The 20,848-nt window shown below is 34.0% G+C and overlaps 1 pseudogene; it reads right to left on the reverse strand.

The window, feature by feature from the left end:
* Window positions 1–8,880: 8,880 nt before the first annotated feature.
* On the reverse strand, window positions 8,881–9,350 carry LOC129393154 (large ribosomal subunit protein eL30-like; annotated as a pseudogene).
* Between the last annotated feature and the right edge of the window lie 11,498 nt (window positions 9,351–20,848).

Consider the following 20,848-nt stretch of genomic DNA (forward strand, 5'->3'; position numbering starts at 1 on the left):
CTGCTTATTACCAATAATGTTCTAGTGAGTAACGAGAGTTAATAACACGACTAATTATAGTATTGTAAATATAATTACAGTTCCAATAAGACATGCACACACAGAGAACAATTTTATCTGGTGGTTGAGGAAATCTTTATTGATTTAAGATATCTTTTGATGAACAGGATTTTTCAATAACTATTAGAAAAAGAATGTCTATGACTTATTTTTAAAAACTATTTTCTTATCTGCCTTGCATATCTGACACTTTCATCTCCTATCTTCCTTGAATACAATATAGAACCTGACATTTCTTTCCTTTCAAAGATCCTTAGAGCATTTCCTACATTTAATCTGAATGTCTTTCTCAGTAATTTTTCCTATACAAGCAATTATGGCTACATTTTCTTAATATAATCATGAAAAGGTGAGCAAAACTGAAAATTTAATTTGGAGAATAGATACGAAACATATTCAATTAATTCAAGTTGTTGTTAGGCTGCATATGTTCAGCTTTCAGTGAAGATGAACAAATGATGATAAATGAGAAACTGAAAGAAAACAAACCAATAGGTGTTTTTAAAGAAACAATATTATTAAAGTGCATGTGTTTTCTACTGAATGAAAGCAACATAGACCTTTTCCTCACATTGGTAGTTAGTAAGATATATAAAAACAACTTTGTAAAGAACAATTAATACAGGTTAATGAATCATTGTGAAAAGGGGATAACACACTGTATTCTAGCAATGATCTGCAAGGTGTTAAAAGTTAAAAAAGATGAAGAACAATTGAGTAGTTATTTGATCATAGTGTTTATTAAATTGCTTTTCCTGTATCTGGAAAGCTTTACAGAAATGTCTTCAACAGAATAACTGTGTTAAAAGCCAAATGAAATGCATTATGAAATATGATTCTTCACTTGGTGTGCAGGTATAATCTCAGGTGTAATTCAGACAAAGAGGCAAATTCAATTTTAAAGTTCCATTTGTTACAATTTGATGATTGTGATTAAAGAACCATAAAAATTTTATCTTTGACATTTCATTTTTTCCTCACAAAAGCGTTCTACTGCAATTTTCTTAGTTTTCTTTCCTCTTAACTGTGGTGTTACCTATAAATGCTGGATTTCTCTGTTTTATATGCAACAAATCTACAATCAACTATTTCTGGAACACCACTTCATCTTAACAACAAGGACCCATAAATATTTTTAAAATTCAAAATGTTATATATAAAACGCTAAATGATACACATAATACATTTCTAAGTAGTAATTACGATTATGCCCATAATTATACCCATAATTTAAAAATATGTTACCTGAAGTAAATTATTATACATTTTATGTTGGAAGTGTTCATTTATCTTTGATCTCTGTTAACACATTGTACTATGTGGTAATAATATAAACTGCCTTACTGGATAGTGATGTATCTTTGGTTTCATATTGTTACTGGACTAATATTCCAACACTATAGATAGTGAAATTTAACATTGAAACAATTTGATAACGCCATCAATGAATCCAGTTTTTAAGAATGGGATCCATTTTCTAGAATTGAGTATATAGATACTTCATGAGATATCTTATCATGCATCCTAAACCAAACCAACCTCTTCCCCTGACTGTCTTACAGTGTATTATTATTATTTTATCCACCGCAGCAACAGTACATTTTTCAGAACCTAGTAGATATTCAGTCATTGTCTATGGAATACATGAACACATTCTGAATTTGGACAGTCATCATTCTTGGTGTTTTAAAACAAACACTTCCTGAATTGCATCCACTATTTTCTAAGAAGCCCTAGGAATTCATTGAAGGAGGGTATGGGTAAGTTAGGGGTGAAACTGTAAAGATGTAGGTCCTCCTCCCAAAACTTCTTCAGCGTATCTTCATTGCTGTTTGTTTGTTTGCTTGCTTGCTTATTTTAAAAGAGATCTAGATATAGTCTAATAAGAATTGCATAAATGTGATGTTCCACAATGATTCTAACTTACATGGTGCAAAATAATAAAATATTACATTCTAGCTGTTTGTAGAAAACCATGGATACTATAAAGGATCTAGATTTTCTCTCTCCTTTCCTCCTAAGATTTATTCACTCAGCAAAGACTTACCTGGTGACTACTTAGTGCTAGACACTGTTTTAGATACTTGGGCTATAACAGTGAAAAGAACAGTAATTGAATTAACGAAAAGTTCATTTTAATTAGCTGTACGGTAAAATAGGAAACTAACAAAAATAAAATATAACATGTCAAATGGCAATGACTGCTCTGAGAAAAATAAAGGAGAATAAGAGGTTCTAAATTATCATATATGGCCAATATTACCAACATATTATAGAAAGAAATGAGTTCATAATGTTTATCAGAGAATTCCATGAAAATCGCTAAAGTTTTCTAGAAAGCCAGGCACTGATAAGAGAATAAACAAACAGACAACCGATTTTAATTTGATCTTCTCTTACAGGTGCAGCTATGATCTGCCATTGTATATAATATAAAATTAAAAATTGTTTATATTTCACTCACGTTAGCATATAATGTTCTTACTTTTTTTTTTTTTTTTTTGAGACGGAGTCTTGCTCTGTCACCTAGGCTGAAGCACAGTGGCACAGTCTCAGTTCACTACAACCTCCACTTCCCGGGTTCAAGTGACTCTCCTGCTCCAGCCTCCCAAGTAGCTGGGACTACAGGCAGGCAACACCACGCCTGGCCAATTTTTGTATTTTATTAGAGACGGGGTTTCACCAAATTGGCCAGGCTGGTTTTGAACTCCTGACCTCAGATGATCCGCCTGTGCCTCGGACTCCAATAGTGCTGGGATTACAGGCGTGAGCCACAGTGCCCGGCCAACGTTTTTACATTTAAATATCAGACATCTATCAGATTCCTTTCTCCCTACAACAAACATTGTATGCTTTTCGATAGGCATAAGATTTTGTTTTCATTCAGGTTGAATTCAACAAGTATTATTTAGCAGTTCATTGCATCTATCCATTTACCCAATAGAGGAAGTATACAAGATACAAATGAATAAAGTGTAATAATTCTTATACTATTTGCCCTTATGTCATGTAACTGCTCCATGTTTGTATTCCGAAAACCTAACTGGGAGGGAAAACTCAGAAAAATAGAATAAAAAGTATTATATATCTCATACATCCTCATTTTAGAATATTCTAGGGGTACAGATCAGTATAAATAAAATACTCTGGTAAGTGCCCACCACATCATCTGTTTGTCATTCTTAGACCCAGAGTATACCATTCTTTTAAGAAAGAAAACTTGCTACTGTACCTCCTACCCAGTAACATATATATCACATGTCATATATATACCATAACATATATATCATATATCATATATACACATATCATATATCTCATATATATAACATATTTGCTACTGGTTAGGAGTAACACTCAGAAAATCACACTTAATAATGTAGTACAATTAGGTATAAATTCACTTAGTATTTTTAAATTTTACGTGCATTCCTATTTATATGAATGGTCATTTAAAATCACATCTACTGACCCTGATAGCATTAAAGGCATAAGAGGTACTGAGGATATTAATTTAATTTTGTTTACAGCTATGCACAGATATTTTTAGTTCACTCAGATTTAATCCAGTAGTCTATTATTTGATTAACTGTACAGCTATCAAATCATTCAGGACTCCCACTGTTTCAACAACGAGTGGAAAAATATTTTTTCATTTATGTTTATATGCAGCTATTTGTAGTCTAAATTAATATCCTAGCAATTGATGGTGAAATTAAAATTATTTCTGTCAGATATGGTAATTTGATGACAGTGGATAAGCATGGGAGTAAAAGAAAGTTTTGAGGAAGAGGGGACAGTTTTTGTTTACTTAATGATTATTCCAAAGATGTTAAGTAAACATTCTATAGAATGCTACAGATAGTGGAATACAGCATTGAAACAATTTAATAATGTAGTCATTGAATCCAGTTTTTAGAAATGGGATCTATTTTCTAAAACTGAGCATACAGACACTTCATGAGATGCTTTATCACGCATCCTAAACCAAACCAACCCCTTCCCTTGACTGTCTTGCAGTGCATAGGGCATCTCTACACTCTAGGAAAGAAATTATCAATCTGTTTATATGCCACTTATAAAATCATACTTAATGTACGATTAGGCATAAATTTACTTGCATTTTTAAATTTTGTAAAATGTTAACGGTAAGTGTTCTTGAAAAATATTTCTGAGAATATTTTCCAAAAAATGAACAAATTTTAATACATAAGGGACAATATCTTTGTAGTGAATTGATTATCAGAGTGTAATGTGGTATGTTCTGATTATGTTACATAATATTCTAATTAGCAGAAAATTCTGAATAAGTGAATTTAGCAAAATGTTTGGAGGTCAAGAAAGCTGTTTTAGACTGACTATGTTTTCTGACCCAAATGTAAGAAAGAACCCAATAAAAAGAGGCAGCCAGATAATGCTGTTGTTTGCAAACTTAAACAGAAGCTTGCATGTAATTTATGACTCAAAGAAAAATAAAAATAGAAGTTATACTTTATTTAGAACTTAATGACAGTGAAAAATTACACATAAAAAGGAAGACTGTTGAATACAGCAAAAGCTGGAATTATATAAGAAATATAAACATAAACACACAAAATAAGTGTAAATTATAATGAAGTAAAAATATATCAAAGCGAAAGAAGGAAGTAGTACAATAAAAAATAAAGTTGATTCTTTAAAAACCATAGTTAAATAGACAAATTTCCAGCCAGATTGTTTACCAAGTAAAGAGAAAAAGAAGGAGATAGATCAAAAGACACAAGATGATGATGAAAAGAGGGTCAGCACTTATAAACGTAGTAGAAATTTAAGCCATAATGAGCACAAGAAAGCATTATCAACTTACTTTTGAATATATAAAATAAAGACACTTAAAAAAACTGAACAAAAATGACTTACTAGTTTTAAAAGAAAAAAAAAAAACATCAAACATCTATCCTTCCAAAAGTATAGACTTCAAAAGTATAGTCCCAGATGGGTGAACATAAACCACACTTTAAGCAAGAACTCTCCATTATAACTGCTTGCAATTTTAGAGGATACCAGCCACACTCCTGAACCAGAGCTTGGCACTGGCTATTCCCCCTGGAACACCCTTTTATTTCCTTCTCTAAGCAAAGACATGGAATCAACCTAAATGCCCATCAGTGGTCTGCTGGATAAAGAAAATGTGGTATATAAACACCATGGAATACTATGCAGCCATAAAAAAGAACAAGATCTTGTTCTTTGCAGGGATGTGGATCTAGTTAGAGACCATTATCCTTAGCAAACTAACACAGGAACAGAAGATCAAACACTGCATGTTCTCACTCATAGGTGGGAGCTAAATGATGAGAACACACGGACACATAGAGTGGGGGACAACACACACTGGGGCTTTTTGGAGGGTGGAGAATTGGAGGAAGGAGAAGATAAAAAAGAATAACTAGTGGTTACTAGGCTTAATACTGGGGTGATGAAATAATCTGTACAACAAACCACCATGATACAAGTTTACCTATGTAATGAACCTGCACTTGTACCCCTGAACTTAAAAGTTAAAAATGAATGAAGCCTGTCAGAACCACCCATTTAGCAGTCTAACATTTTCCCTGGTATTCCCAAACCCCTTTGCCTAGCCAACATTTTCCACAGCACTTTTTGTCTTCAAACTACCGGCCTGAAGCAATCTGGCTTAGCTTTCTGAGTAGCTGGAATTGCAGGTGTACCAGTGTGCCCAGCCACAGTTTTTTCAAGACCTGTTTAAGATAACAGGTTAGAGAAAATCAAGATAATATTTTGTGGGGGAAGAAGGTGAAATCAATTAAGACAGGGTGCACAGAGTACTTGAATGGTACAGATAATGTTTATCCTTTGTACTAAATGGTGTGTATGTGGGAACTGGTTATATTATTTTGACTGTTTGTAGTCATATTATATACATATGTGTATAAATAAAAATAAAAGAAAAAATATAAGCTAAATTTATAGATATATTAATTTTATTTAAATATAACAAAGATATGCCAGTATTCAAATGTCTGCAATGATTCTTAAAATGCACAGAACCTGTGTTTAGGTACAGTATCACTGTTCATCCAGCCTTCATTCACTCGAATCTACTCTTATCTAAAATTTGTACTGTAAGTAAAATTACATTCTGTATGACAGAAAGCAAATTACAATATTAGAACAACATTATGGAAAATTGGCATAACATTGTACAATCATCCATTACTTTATTATTTATCATTTTGCAACTTTTTATTATATTAGTAAAAAAAGTCTAACTGTACTTAATAGCTAATACATATATTATTTGATATTTTTAAAGACCATTATTAAAATAATAATAATTTGGGGGTGAGAAGGCCTATTGAAAAATGACCAATGTGGAAATCATTAATAAGTTTGATGCAACAAATATTTGTGAGTCTTATAGTTAAAAATGTAAAAATTCATTATAAACAAAACTAAAAGACAATAATATGCATTGGGAAATATTTGCAACATTTACTTCAAGGGTTGATGTCCTTAAGAGAATTTTTACAAATTAATAAACATATAAAAAGGTGAGGAATGGCAATAGCTATGAGAGACAATTTACAAAAACATAAAAATATGAAAGCTGTTTAATCTGTAAGTACATCAATAAAAATTTTATTATAGTAGTTATTTTATCTATTAAATTAGGAAAGGTCAATACAATTGGTAATCTTCCAAGCAAATATAGGGGAGAAGGGCTTTCTCATACACTTATAAGAATATTATTTTGTTAGAATGCAATTAAATAAACACTTGGTAAAAATCTATATCCTTTGTCCAAACAATTTCAGTTCTAGACCTCTAGAATCCACATATACATATACATATATACATACATATACACACACACATTCACACCTATATATTAACAACTCAAATCCAACTCCAACTCTTTTGTAAGTAGTATTTTGTCCAACAAATAAATTTATCTCAAATTCTTCTTGACTTTTCTCCATTATAGAGCCAGCAATTCTATGTGTAACTCTACCTCTAATTCCTTTATTTGCATTTATTTCTGCTTTCAAACCCTTATATGAGGCAAGTGGGATTAATTTATTTCATTACCTTAACTAGATTCATTGCTTTACTTTGTCAAACTCTGATTGATTTGCTCAACTCAATCTTATGTGTTCAAGAACTTAATGTGGATTCCTGTTCCACCTTATGAAAGTCTTTTCCAAAAACTTGCTAAATTCTTGACTCAAGACATTCCAGTCAGTAATGCATTTCTCTCCTCAAATACAATGGAACTGTGTTCTAATAAATACTCTTCAACAATGTGCAGTTATTTCTCCACAACTATCAATTCCCCTTTAAGCAGAATTTTACTAAAAATGGCTTTATCCTTCTGGGGATAATCAGTAAAATGGCAATTGGTGGGTGAATTAAAAATATATTAAAAGCAGATGGCAGAACATGAGTGCAGATTTTTACTACAAAGCCTAGGAAAAGCAAAAGGAACTTGAATAGAGAAAATGCAGAAAAGCCCTCCTTTGGCTATTAGGACGGAGAGAGCAGAAGTATGCTTAGAGCTTCAAAGAGTCTGACTCTTTGCAACTGTTTATCTTAGGACTTTAAGGAAGTAAAAGGTGCAAGTGAAACAGTCTGGATTATAAAATAGAACCTGACACAGAGGATTCAACCCAGTTAATATGCATGTTGCTTACATGGAAATGCTGAGAAATTTTTAGCAAATAGATAGAAAATGACAGATGGTAGGTATATAGAAAATAATTGTAGGAAAAAATGTAAAATGAAGACGTATGGTATTCCTTTTATATTTTATTTTGTTAATATGTTGCCCATATTGCTTTATTTCAAATAATGCAAAACCAAAAAAGTAGTTCCTTCCTAACTTCCCCTGCAGCCTTGTCTTGTGGAGCTTGTATTTTACTTCGTGAGAAATGCCAAGGAGATGTCATTTAAGCTGAAACCTCCAGCAGAATTAGCCACCATATTTGGGAAAAAGATGTTTCCAGAAAAAGAAAGAGCTAGTATAAATGTCCTTAGGCAAGAAGGAGCTCACGATGATTGAGGAACAACAACAAAAAAGATTATTTCACCCAAGAAAAGTGAATTGGGAGTACAGATATAAATGATGAGGTCTGAATATGATTCATGGGGCAGGTCACACTAGGGTGTTTGGGTGTGGTCTAAATGAATGCGTGGCATGAGTTGTTTTAAGGAGAGGAGTGACATGATTTGACAAGTTCTTAAGAGATCCCTTTGATTACTCTGGGGAGAATAGAAATAAAGTAGCAGAAATGAAAGCAAAGGGAGATAGTAGGAAATAATTGCACATTTATAAGCAAGAAATGATGTTGGCTTGGACTCTGGTTATAGCAACAAATAAAGAAAAAAGGAAATACTGAGAAGAGTTGATTGGATTTGCTGACATTCTCAACATAAATGGAAGTCAGTATTTTTTTCTAATAAATATAATATGTGTAAATATTTTTAAATATTTAATTCTTTTACCACTAATGGGGCACGAGTAGACTTCAGGGAACATGCCAGTACAGAACCATATAAATGTGATCATTGGTAGAGATAGGAATTAATAGGCATTTGAATGTCTCCCTCAACCTGGAATACCACAAATAAAGCTCTTTGCTTTTCATGTTGCATTGTTATCATACCCGATAGTTTTCTGCCATTTTCAGTTACTTAATATTATGTTTTGCCTCAATAGATTATAGTGCTTTCTCTTGTTATGTTATATTTGCAGCAATTATTAGTGAAGTTTTAAACTTCAATATCACATCTAAAACAAAACAAAATTGTTGCATACTATTTTCTTTTTTTTTTTTTTTTTTTTTTTTTTTAAAACAAGCAAATTTTATTAAAGGAAAATTTTGCAGGTTTAAGGTTTGCAGGTGAAATTTTGTAGGTGAAAAGGTTTACTTTTCACCAGTCTGTTCTGGCATGCTTCTAATGATGTCAGAGTCACCTGGATCAATGATAGCCAGTGTGCACACTCTGTAGTATTTTCCGCATGCTGTGCCCAGTTCAATATTATTGCCACTGTAGTGATGGACACCAGTTTTAGCCAACATAGCATAGTACTCTATTTCAGATTTCCTCAAAGCTGGGCAGTTGTTAGCGAGAATGACCAATTTCGCTTTGCCTTGTCTGATCATCTTCAGAGTCTGCTTGTACCCCAGGACGTACTTCCCACTTTTCATAACGAGTTGGAGCCTAGAGTTGATCGACTCCAGCTACTTTTTCGTCTTCTTTGCGGCCACCATCTTCCTGCCTTAGGTGCGGGACGGCCCCCAACCAACAGCAGCCGCTAAGATGGCCGGGGAACGAGAAAAGCTGTTGCATACTATTTTCCATTAAAACGTGAGACCACTATGACAAAAAGAGCTAAACGTGTCATGAAATGACTTACATTGGATGAAAGTATATGCAATATATTAAGAAATAATCTCTGACTTTATAGTTTTTTATTTGTAGTTTTTACTAGAACATGAAATCAATATGTGAACCCTGGCTGGAGTTTGCATCTAAATGTAATAAAATAAAAGAAAGTTTAATATTATCATTGAAGCATTAATGTACATTAGCGAGCTGGACTATATAAAATAAACTTTATTATATTTAGCATTTGATTTTTATTTATGTATATTATAAAATGAATATAGTTTATATTATAATAAAAATAAAAGAAGTAGTATGTTAACTAATTAGTATAAGATGCCTACAAACTACATATCTGCCTAAATTTTTGACCCATGAAACTTCAATGATTTGTGTTAATGTTAAGGCCTACATTTATTATATATATATATAATTAGGGGAGGAATTGTTAATTCTTTCATTTTAAAAATTTTAACTTTACAAAGTTGACTATACCTGTGGCAGAACACTGCAACAGCTATAAATAAATAAATAAATAAATAAATAAATAACTTTTATTTTCTGTGGAGCTCCCAGAATTATGAATCATTCTGTAGATTGAGATTTGCCAAGGTCCTTTTCTTAGAGTTGCAAGAGCATAGGAGAAAGTCAAGGGAAATAATAAGCAGCACTTGATTTCCTTTACCACAGTGGATGGGCTTCTAAAACCAAATTACCTGACTATAAATCCAGATCTATCTTCTGCGGGCTACGTGATTGTGGATGTTACCTCTTCCGTGCTTCAATTTCCTCATCTGTAAAATGGAATTATAGCCTACCCTATTTTGTAGTATAGTGAGGATAAATAGAATGAATGTATGTAGTTCTTAGAATAGAGCATGGCACGTGATAAGTGGTCAATAAAATATTGTTTACTACTAGTTATGTAACAGTCACTTCACACATAATAATGATTTAATAAAGGAATAAGAAGAATGTAGAGCACAGCTTCTCAACATTGGCACTATGACATTTTGGGTCAGACAATTATTTAATGCAGAGGGGGCTATAGGATGCTTAGCAGTGTCTCTGGCCAGTAGTGTACCTCCTCCTCTCCAAATTTTGACAATCACAAAGGCTTCTAGACATTGACAACTATCCCCTGAAAAGTAAAACTGTCCCTGCTTGAGAACACAAATATAAAGTAACCACTCAAAGATTACATTACTAATTTTAATTGAATTTGACCAGCATTATGAAATAAGCATAAGCTTAAGTTTTTACCCTTGATTTTGTCATTGTCAGTTAGGGCAGCAGAGAACTCCAATTCTGAAAATTCTGAACATGTGCTAATACCCTATAATATAATCAAAACTTTCATTTTTGAATTGTATTTCTTAAAAATTAGAAAATTTATTAAGCAGCAACATGGAATAATTAACCACAAAAATGTTGAACATAAATCTCATTTGCCTAAGTTCTCTTTTGAAGTCCTGTTTCACTATATAAGTATTATGTGTTTTGTTTCACAGCTAGATAACAGCCAGTTTTTTCTCTGAGCCTAAGGTTGCTTCTCAAATTTATGGTGGCCTATAGCTCTTCTAAGTTTCTATAAAACTTCAGCAACCTGCAGCAGGTTGAAATTTATTGATATTGAGTTATTCACCAGGTCATATTACAAAGTCAGGGATTGACTCACCCAAACCAGATGCTCCCCCTGCCACCAGATCACTAGGAGATATTGCAATCATTTCCCCTGGTTACTAAATTAGCAAAAACTCTCAGGGAGAGAGAAGGGCAAGATGGCACAGTTTAATACTTACTATTATTCTTTTATTCTTTACCATCATTCCTTTTGAATGGATTAAGAATCTGACATAAATATAACTTGCTAAAGAAAGGGTGTTAGGTGGGAGGGAAGTCATATTGGTCTAAGAAAAGTCTTAGAGAAATATTTTGAAAAGAGGTAGAGAGAAGGGTTGGATTGGAGTGGGTGGGTGGGGAATCACACTAAGGAGATGGATCATTCATAATTTCTTTAGACATGGTGAGGCAGCCACAGGAGTCTGAACTTGTTGAAACCCTAGTCTGAAGCCAATAAAGCTGCTCAATAAGGTCATACTTTGATCTTCTCTGCCTAAAGCAGTTATTCACCCTATCTTTGGGAGAGGAAACATCTACAAACCTTTGTTCTCTTTGTTAGCAGAGGGATGACATGAATTTGGGAAAAACGTTTGAGAGACAAAATGAGATTTAGCTCGAGCAAGTGATCGACTTGTGCTGGGTTGCAAATGGACTTTTTCAACAGGCAGGTTGAAACTGTGCTTCAGCAATTAGGATACCAGATATAAACATCCATGCACAGAATTGGAAAGGTTCAGCTTTCATGGTTGCTATAGTTTGAATGTTCCCTCCGAAACTCATGTTGAAACTTAATCCAAAATATGACAATATAGAGAATGAGCTTTTTAAAGAGGGGATTGGATCATGAAAGTTCTTCCCTCATGAGTGGATTAATTCATTGATAAGTCAGTGGATTAATAGGTTATCTTGGGAGGGAAACCGTTGGATTTATAAGAAGGGGAAGATAGACCTGAGCTAGCATGTTAGCATACTCAGCCCTCTTGCCATATGATACCCTGTGCTACCTTGGGACTCTTCTGAGAGTCCCCACAAGCAAGAAGGCTCTCAAAAGATATGCCCCATCGACCTTGGATTTCCAAGCCTCCTTGGCTGTAGAAAATAAATTCAGTTCTTTGTAAATTACTCAGTTTTAGGTATACTGCTATAAGCAACAGAAAATGGACTAAGACAATGGTCTTATCCAGAACTTTGTAAACTAGAATTGGCTGTTTAGATTCAGTATGTATTTTTTTTACAGATGCAAAGTAATTTTGTTTTGAACTGTACAATGAAGGAGTGTCATAAGCTTTTCCACATGTAGAGGCTCTAAATATCAGTCTGGCATTGTGATAAAGCAGAGAGTTTAAACCCAATCCTATTTGTGCCCCATGAACGTTCTTTCTGGTTACAGTTCAGAAAAATAGGAATGGATGCGTAACTCAAGGAGAAGCATTTAATACATGAGGCTTTTTCTCAAAATTTTGATTTAGAAAATGAGGTATTTTAGTATGTTAATTATAGGCATTTCAACTGAGAAGTCTAATAGCATTGGGCCAGAATTGTTGCAGCAGTCCAAAGCCATGGATAAACTTAAGTTAAAGGGAAAAAATACTAACAGCCTTCCAAATTAATCTGTATTGGAGAAGATGATAAACAGATGAATGGGAACTAGAAACCATGCAGACTTGGAACTAGATATAAAACAAACAGCTATCTAATGATTCCTTATTTACTCTGAACCCAAGATATTCTTGTATCCTTTTAGTTAAACCTCTGTTTTACTAAGGAAATTTAAATAAGATTCTGTCTCTTGCAAGAAAATAACATCTAAGACATCTTCGTATTTAATACTGCCTTAATTTTGTTTACACCAGTGGTCCCCAACCTCTTTGGTACCAGGGATTCGTTTCGTGGAAGACAATATTTCCATGGACAGGGTTGGGGGGAAGGTTTCGGGATAAAACTGTTCCACTACTCAGATCATCAAGCACTAGATTCTCATAAGGATCAAACTAGATCACTTGCATGCGCAGTTCACAGTAGAGCTGGTGCTTCTGTGAGAATCAAATGCTGCCAATGATCTGATAGGAGGCAGAGCTCAGGAGTAATGCTCACTCATCCACCTCTCCCATTCTGCTGTGTGGCCCAGTTCCTAACAGGCCCAGTACCAGTTTGTGGCCCGGGGGTTGGGACCCCTGTTTTACACTATAACATTTCCACACGTCTCTCATGGCCTTTCAGATCCACTGCTTGTCTCAACTCAAGTCCGGCTACCTGAAAATTCGATTATTTTTTCAAAGTGAATTTGAATATCTTTATGTTGAATACACAGTCTCCACTTTTACGCAGCCCCTACTGTCTTATATCATACCTCTCTAGCCCTGGAAGATATCAACTTTACATTCACTTTTCCTGTTTTAGGGCTATTATATTATCTTCAATTATCAAAATCTATCTACATTTAGATACTTTAACTTGCAAATACATAGTAAACAATTACAGATTATTTAAAATAGCAGTTTTCCCATGAGTATAAAAAAAAAGAACAATAAAAGCAATATTTGTTGAGTATTTTAAAGTGCCAGGCACTGTGCAGTGTGCTTTGCTTAAGTAAATGTTTGACAAAATAAAAGGTCTTTTAAAAGTTCCATGCTTTAACATTAATAACCATATAAAGATAAGGTTAGACTTTCTATCAAATTAGCAGTTTTGTGAAGATAGGCCTTTTCTGCTATATAGAATCTCCTCAAACCTGAGTGTTCGTATTATGGATTATCTAGTATACTCCATAGCTATCAAGTTTGTGTGTGTATGTTTCTTTCTCAAGCAAGTTATCTTATTTCTCCTTATTTCTTCAGACTTATCCTTTCTTTTCTTTTTTCTTTTTTTTTTTTTTTTGAGACGGAGTTGCACTCTTGTTGCCTAGGCTGGAGTGCAATGGCATGATCTCGGCTCATCACAACCTCTGCCTCCCGGGTTCAAGTGATTTTCCTGCCTCAGCCTCCCGAGTAGCTGGGATTACGGGTATGTGCCACCACGTCCAGCTAATTTTGTATTTTTAGTAGAGACGGGGTTTCTCCATGTTGGTCAGGCTAGTCTCGAACTCCGCCCGCCTCAGCCTCCCAAAGTGCTGGGATTACAGGCATGAGCCACCGAGCCTGGCCCCTAACCTCTCATTTCTAAGGAAATGACAAATTAAGTCTTTTATGCAAATACAGTGTAGGGTCATTTAAAAATATTTTTTGTAATAGGTGTCTCTGTACATAAATCTATTTAATTTTTTCTCTTTTACAGTAAAAAGGCAATACTGTGTTTTAGTTTCACCAAAAATTTCAGTAGACCAATTGTGTAAAGGGATACATTTATATGAATTTTTTTGACATAGTAAAAACTAAGAGGGGAAGTTATTCAAATATTTCAGCATAAATTCCCTTTCCTTGAAATTGCAATCGTCATGTGTAGCTACAATTCCTCAGCATTCCTCTGTAGTTTAGATATTCCCAAATGTCTGACTAATAACTCTATCTATAGGCAACTGTTCTGAAGGTTTAAAGTAAGGAGGATGGGGTTCATTTAGAACCAGTGGGAAAAAATGCTAATGCTGAGCTTTGAATTTTATGGATGCTGTAGCTGTTATTTTTCAATTAAATAAATGTTTATATGCCATGTTTTGTAGCTATCGCAGTTAGACTGCCCTCATCTTTTTGCCCAGCAAAAAACCCATTAAGATCTTCACTGAGATTGAGTCTAGGTTTTTTATAAAATTAATAACTGTGCTACGGGTTTCTCAAAAATGAGTAGAAATGACTTTTCAATGCAAATGCCAGTTTTTGATACGGTGAAATTATCCTGTCTGCAGTGACTATTTGAACTTTTATCGGCAATTGGACACTGAGAGACTTAGTATATGAACAGATTTATCCTCAGATTATCTAATGCATGCTTTGCACCCTGAACCATAAGACCTGATCTATTTTTTTTTTTTTTTTTTTTTTTTGAGAGGGAGTCTCGCTCTGTCTCCCAGGCTGGAGTGCAGCGGCGCGATCTCAGCTCACTGCAACCTCCGCCTCCCAGGTTCAAGCAATTCTCCTGCCTCAGCCTCCCGTGTAGCTGGGACTACAGGTGCCGGCCACCACGCAAGGCTAATTTTTTTGTATTTTTAGTAGAGACGGGGTTTCACTATATTGGTCAGGCTGGTCTCGAACTCCCGACCTCAGGTGATCCGCCCGCCTCAGCCTCCCAAAGTGCTGGGATTACAGGCGTGAGCCACCGCGCCCGGCTTAAAACCTGATCTATTTTTAAAGCCTTGGTTGTTCTGAAAAATGAAATGAAATTGTATTAAATGGCATTTTGACTGGGGAGAAAAAAAAAAAAAACTTCATGTGGTTTAAGAGAATGGATGCCGGCAATTGACTGTCTACTGTTTATTCAAAACTTATAGATTAGCAGCCAGATGTGGCAGAAAGTTGGCTGATTTTTCATTCACAACAAAAACGATGCTGTGCTTAATGAATGGAGGTTTGTTATCCCAGTAATAAGTAAAAGGAACATGAAAGCCCTTGTGTTTAATGTTCATGCAAATAAGCTATTTGCAGGTGGCTTTTGGGCAGGGTCAAGTATTTTCAAATATTTTTCAAAACTGGGTCAAGTTTTTTAATTGTCAAAAATTACCAGCTAGAGGAAAACCTCCTAAAAACTTTATTATGCTATTTCCCAAGTAAATGAAATGACAAGTCACTTACCATTTAATAAATTACATATGAAAATTCTTTTCCTTATGATTTCATCAATAAATAAATTCTAGAGGATTCTAGATATATTTATTTGGCTTCTTTTTTTTAATGTGGTATCAAATTTTGTGGATATTCTTTAGAGAATCAAATTCTTAAAATGGCATTGAACATTTAATTTAAAATGCCCTTCTTGAACCATACATGTTTATTAAAAAATTATTTTATATAGGTTATCCATTAAAAAACAATTTTCTATATATGTAAACATTTATGATAACTGCTCATTATTTTGGTCCATACTTATTTATCTACCTATTTATTAAACAATACAAATCATACGCTTTGTAAAAATAAAGGCCTAGTCTAATATTACTCTCCGTCAGAAATAAAATAATTCAGAGAAGTCTGTATTACAAGACAAAATAAAACAAAATAGAAAATGATGAGAATCACAAAACCATTGCCAAATTTCCAGCTATGACATTTAGTCTCCATGTGGCCTTAGGTATCTTACTCTCTTATTTTAACCTTTCTTTGATTACTGTAAAAATAATTTGTTACTAAGAAGCCCTCTTGCTTTAGTAGCTGTGAGTATAAAATTAAGAACATAATTCTCAAAAAGTGTTTCAGTCTTCCTGGAAACATTTTAAAATATCAATTAATCATTGAACAATACACAATCGCCTGATCATTTGCTAAGAGAGGGTTGCATTCTCATCTCTGTTCACTTCTGTCCTTTCTGAGACTCATACAGGTATGAGAGCTAGAAAAAATATTAATGTGTAGTAATTCAAAATTTCTCATTCATGAATCTCTTCAGCAGTGCAAAGAATACTTTGTAATTTTTAAAAGGCATTTTTATTAATATACTTCTACTATTCTACCACAATCGACAGCAAATTTACCTAAATCATGAGACTACTGGTACTGCAATTTTATAAAAGAATGACATAAGAACTACTATTAAACCCAATGAATCCTTTACCTGAAATGAGAATGTCCACGAGTCAGCTCTTCTGACCCTCTGGCCAGTGTTCTGGAGTTACTGATCTCCAATTTTCTAATTGAACTCTAGCTTGGTATGTGAGAGCAGCCATGGGTGAACCAGTGGAGCAAGATTTAAGCCTTGACATTGCCATTAATGATTCACCACCTGTTGCAAGTTCAATAAGTTATCCACACACCAAATTGTGGCCGCAGAATTCAGTGAGATAAACTAAGTTAGAAAGATTGGGGGTGAATAAATGTTTGCTAAATCAGAATTGTTAATGATAGAAATCTGTATCTTAACAAAGTTGAGAAATCTTGTCTTCTTAACGTGTATTTATTGACTTCCCAGGATATGTCTTAGTGAGGAAACATAGCTTCTGGCATTTATTATTAGAGTGATAAGGAATAATAAACCACAGTGCTTGAGAGACAGGGAAAGGCAGGGGGACCTAGAGACACAGTAACAGAAGCAGATTAATTGACTGATGAAATAAACTTGAGATAAGAGAGCACAGAGGAGGTTCAAGAGATGGAACCATATATTCCTCTCTATCTGCTCCCACCATCAAGGGAATTAATAGCATATTTCATAATGAATCCCTGATAAATATTAGTCTATAATTGAAAATCTATTAAAATGACTATTTCTTAGGGGACACAAAAATATTACAAGAAAACAAGTAAAGAAAAGTTGCCATGGGATGGAATATTATATTTTCCTGCATGTCTGCTTCAAGGCAGAATCCTAATGGTCATGTATGTAGGTAAATTATTCTTTTTACAGCAACTTCTGAGTGGTGGTATTTGGTGGAGTATAAAAGGCAAGGAGTGTAGTGAGGGTAAAGTGTAAGTACTTTGATCTTGAGCCTTGACTATATTGGACTTGGGATCTCGGAAATCTTGGGGATAAACAGTGGATTAAATCCATAAATTAGTAAAGTGTTGATTATACAACAGGTAGAACTACGTGCCACTTTTGGAGGGATAGTCTTCTTTTTTAAAAAAAACAAAAGGCCTTAAAGGCTTTATATATATATAAAGCCTTTTTTAATTATAATAAATACATATTTTTTAATGAAACAATCTGCACATATACAATTCCACTCTCAAGAAAAGCAATTATTTACATAATTTTGCAGAAATTCCTATAATTATGAAAATAATTGCCTTTCTTCAGAGTGGAGTTGTATATGTGCAGATTGTTTCATTTTAAGAAAAGAAATATTTATTGATTTGATTAACTGAAGTTCTGGACGCTTAAAAAATGATTAAAATATACAGATCTACTATCTGTCTTCATGAACTTTAAATGTCTTGGAAGAAACTCAAGTAATAAAGACTACAACATTTATTATTTAACTGGAACATGTATTATTTATTATCCTAACTGTGGTTAGGAAGCACCATTATTTATTATATCTAAATTAATCAAGTTGTGTCCTGTAACAGGTTTCCTGTTATCCACTCATGTCTTCTAACTTCTGAAGTATTGTTTAAATTACAAAGGAGAAACCTAGACACTACATTTTCTAGGATCTCAGGACAATAGAGCTCCAGGTGAAATTATGCTAAAAAAGGGCATGAGTGTAAGATGTGGATGTCACAGTGAAGAGATTTAGAGCATTTTTCTGGTGACCTCCTGTTTAGGTTTGACAAGCATCTAAAATCATTGTTAGCAACTTTCCCATAATTATTGCATTTTCAGCCTTTATGAAAATAGCAGCATTTTTTTTCCTTTCTTTGCCCATGCACACCATCTAATCATGAGATAAGTCTCCTTCTGAGTCCCTAAATACATGACATACATAGATTGGGATCTTTTTCTGACCTGTTCCTGTCTGATACATTCTTCAACTCTAAGATGAGTTCATACTCATCTTCTGAAGCCCCTGGGAAATGGAAATATTTTTTCATATTAGATGTTGGTAGAGACCCATCATTTAATGAACATCTATGTGCCAGGAATTGTACAAGGCACTTAGATACATTATTCGTGTACCTCACACAAATGTATCAACAACACAACAAAATGTCTGTATGAAATAATAATTATTATATCCCTTACGTGGAAACAGATCCAGAGAGGAAGATACACTAGCACGTGTAAATAGAGGATTCAAGAATTAAACATCCATCTGTCCAACTGACTACAAGCTCCTTCATAAAATGCTAATTTCTTTCCTGCTTCTAATTTTCTTATCAAAAATTGTCATCTATTGTTATTGGGTCTATGGGTGGGTAGTGACTCCTTGGTTTCCATTTTGTTCTAGCGGATTACTGTCTTCTATATTTTTGTTCTAGTGTTTATTGAGAGTCCTAAATAATTAACCTGGCTGCTCTGACTTCCATCAGCTCACCATTGTCTCTTCTTCCAGCTCATAATTTCTGTAACAGAGCTCTAGGCTATGCTAAAGTTCTGCTATATGCTGCCAGTCTCTCTAGATCCAAGTGCCTCTTGTCGGCCAAGTTTATATGCACGTGTTTAAAATCTTCTTATTGACTCTATATACAAAGTCTTCACATGCCTTCCTCCTTAAAATAATAGCATTGTGAGAAGAAAAAAAAATCATCATTCTTTTTAAAACTAATTCAGGATGTCTATGTAATACAACAACAAGACGTGGGGGAATATTTACCTGGTAGTTCTGTCCCTCATTATCATTCTCACTCATTATAAAATTGGTATCTGAAAAAAATCTTGCTGCAAAAACAAAAAAAATGTATAGGGTATAAAGAAAAAGTTTGCTTCACATCATAACCATTATCCATCCCATTGCCAAAGGGAAGATTGTACACTACATGATTCCGGGGAGCAGCATTCACATAGACTATAGTGTGCATGGTACATGCAAGAGACCCCATAGTACTACCCGCTTTGTCCTCCTTGTAGACATGCTCACAGATGATCCATGCTCCCTGACCTGGAGTAGTCAAATAAAAGAGTAGCATCAATTTATTAACATTCTTTCCAGACCATTTTCTAGGTATTCCCATTATATATTCCTTCAAATGGAAGGATTTTATTCTGTACATCACATCTCACTGTACACATTTTTTTCTGAAATCTGAAATCTGAGTATTTTAATTTTATGCAGTTTCAATTGTGAGAAGTACCTGACAGACTGACCTGACCTAACTCTCTCTAAGCTAAAACACTCATAAACTAGCACAGAAGCTTTACACATTTATCCATTTCTCTAATTTACTTATCTATTTTTTCCTGAAACATCTATTAATCTGGCAGTTATTTGAGATGACTGTGAGCTTACTATTTGCCAGTGATGGCATGAGCACCTTGGTTTAGTCTAGTGCCTGGCATTTATTTTCCTAAACTCTGGCAGCAAGTTTAGCTGTAAGCATATTTTTTATCAGAACAATCATCCATCTTTAACTACATGTGAGGAAAGTACTTTCTTATATTGCATTACACATTTTTATATGGCCACAGAAATCCTTACTTAATCTGACAAAATTACGGTAGATTTCTTTCTCGTAAGGTCAAGGAAAGAATCATTCTGTACTGTTTCCATGGAGATGTTTCTCCTTTTCTCAATTGCCAATTGTTTACTGTGTGACCTGGGTTCCTTCTTTTCATATGTCATGAGGATTCTCACCCCAGCATTCTGCTCCTCTGAGTCAAAGCCCTTGACTTTTCACTTCTCAGTTGTTTTGTTTGTAGTTTTCTTGCTTTCCTTTATTTTTCTTACTCTATAAATGCTATGAAAGTGTATGTAAAAATTTACCCATCTTTTAGTTTATATTTGTTATCACCGTTTATTCATATACCAAACCATATAGGAAATGAATATAAGGAGATCTTCCTTAGTAGGAAGTAGAAGTAAAATTTTGTTTAGAATAAAAACAGAAAAAAAGAGAACAAAATTCCATATCACCAGTTTGCTTCTAAATGCCCAATAAGTTTCCACTTATGAGCTTGCTACTGTACACAACGCAAGGGCTTGTAAAAAATTGTCTAAATGATAGTGGTTAAGGACGTACTTTAGGCTAGGTTACTTTAAAAAAATATATCATCACTTCTGCCATCAAAAGTGAATTTGATGTATCATAATTGT

This window comes from Pan paniscus, chromosome 8 (genome assembly GCF_029289425.2).
Source record: "Pan paniscus chromosome 8, NHGRI_mPanPan1-v2.0_pri, whole genome shotgun sequence".
Taxonomy (NCBI): Eukaryota; Metazoa; Chordata; class Mammalia; order Primates; family Hominidae; genus Pan; species Pan paniscus.